The 2113-nt window shown below is 28.1% G+C and overlaps 1 long non-coding RNA gene across 1 annotated transcript; it reads left to right on the top strand.

Moving 5' to 3' along the window:
* The first annotated feature begins 231 nt into the window (after positions 1 to 231).
* Positions 232 to 1688, top strand: LOC110721574. Its single transcript, XR_002511432.1, has 2 exons — positions 232 to 1008; positions 1121 to 1688. It is a non-coding gene; the product is annotated as an uncharacterized LOC110721574 (long non-coding RNA).
* Positions 1689 to 2113: the final 425 nt, after the last annotated feature.

Below are 2113 nucleotides of genomic sequence, written 5' to 3'. Positions count from 1 at the left end.
ATATTCCTTATATTACCTTATATGTAGTATATGTTTGTTTGATATAGAAAAATACCTATTATGCTTGTCAAAAAAAATACCTATTATAAAATATTATATGTCAAAATATTTTCATTGAATGCATATAGAATATACTTTATATATAGTTGTCAAATTGAAAGTTAAATATTATAGGATATTATAAAATAAAGTTCATAAATATTGTTAAAAAAAGGAAAGTAAAAGTGGCGGGAATTTTTTTAATCAAAACATGACAAGTGTCATATCAAATTCACCTTTAGTATTATGTTATTGATCAAACCGTTACATTTTTTATTATTCATGTATCTTTATTACTTCCATTAATCCATCAAAACAATCCAAACTTTGTGTAATCATTAAAATTTAAAAAAAAAAATCCCGCTCAAATACGTACAATAGTCATACTACATAAAAAAAAAAAAAAGAAAAAAAAAAAAAAAGATGAACTAAATAGGATGTCTAAAATTTTATTCACATTATACCTAAGCTAGGTGTAATATATTGAACTTTAGACCATCCAATATCCTTTAACCTTTCTCACAAGAAAGTTGAGTATGACATCCATAATAACAAAAGGTTAGTTTTTAACTTTAAAGTGATCTAAATGTATGTATGCACTCAAACCCAACACATATTCAATTCCTTAACCCTTAAGCCAAATAACCAATAATCATCATATAATAAAGTGAACTAATTAAATCATTGAACTTGTACATAAAAAGGTGTTAGCCTATTCATTAAGTTAGGACAAAAAAAAAACATACAAGAGATCAAATAGTAATGGAAGATAATTCTAGTACCAAAGAAAGATTATCCCATGTTAGCTCTTCAATAACACACAAAATAGGAGACTTCTTTCATTGTCTACACCTTCCAAGGTCTCTAACAGTGCCAGCAATAATACTAGGTTGTCTTCTCTTGCTTCTCTTATGTTGTTGCTGTTGTTCCAAAAGATCCGAAAGACCTCCTAGGATGATGATGGTTAAGGTTTGATGCAATTTTCCTCGAAATTTCTTCAATGTTTTAGTGCTCTATTATGATTTATGTAGAGTTTCCTTCGCTTCATCATAATTGTTGTATATTTTTTTTCTTTGGCTAGCAATAAGTATGTTAGCTTTGCTGCTTTTGAGCCGGGGTTTGAGTTTCTAGATGCAAGCTCTAATGGAATGACTAGCCGAAGGACAAAATTCAAGGTAGATCATCAAGTTTTGAAATAGGCTATATGGGTTCGACTTTGTGTCTTCACATAGTTAATTAAGGAGCTTAGGATCTAGCAATATGGCTATAGTAAGGGCTTATTATATAGAAATGTTAGGGTTTTTAAATTTTCATATGTACAAATAAACGGCTTTTTTTTTGGGATATTAGTTCAGTTTCATTATGGTAATTAGGTTCATCTAGGTTGAGATTGGAAATTCCCTAGTATCTTGTACTTTTTTTTTTTGAATAGTCCCTAGTATTTTGTACTTTGATTATGCATATATAGCCATTTTGTATATGGTTGATAAATGTGAAAAAAAATGAAGGTGGTCTCTATAATTGATTAAAGTACTTGTATATGGCTAGTACGTAGGTTGTATATATCAAGTAAAGCCGTAAAAGTTTTATGAATTAAGATGAATCATATATTTAGTATTTCGAATTTATGTAAGATTGATTTTTCTTGATTATTGTTTTTTGAATTACGAAGTATTTTTCGGAGTGATATATATATATATATATATATATATCTTAATTAAGCTATTTGGAATGGGATGGAATTGATTCCATTCTTTTCTTGGGTGTTGGTCTTTTTAAGTTACATGAGCTAGATATAATTCCATTCTTTGCTTTGGTTTGTTAAGTTTAATTTATAACAAAGCTAACATGCATATTCTAGATTCCTATAGTGAGCTAGACTACTTCTCCAATTTTCTAAACACTTTAATTAAGCTATACAATGCCTAAAAGTGAACCTATAAAATGTTTTAGCTCATCACCATATTATTGTACATATATGTAAGTCTTTCATAATATAACTATTAAAGCTAATTGTGTGTCTCTAATTGGTTTGTGATTTGCTAAGTACTTCTTATAGTGTTACACGCATTGG

Source organism: Chenopodium quinoa, unplaced genomic scaffold (assembly GCF_001683475.1).
Source record: "Chenopodium quinoa cultivar QQ74 unplaced genomic scaffold, ASM168347v1, whole genome shotgun sequence".
NCBI classification, from domain to species: domain Eukaryota; kingdom Viridiplantae; phylum Streptophyta; class Magnoliopsida; order Caryophyllales; family Amaranthaceae; genus Chenopodium; species Chenopodium quinoa.
Note: the sequence above shows the minus strand (reverse complement) of the source record. Positions and strands in the feature narration are given on the sequence as shown.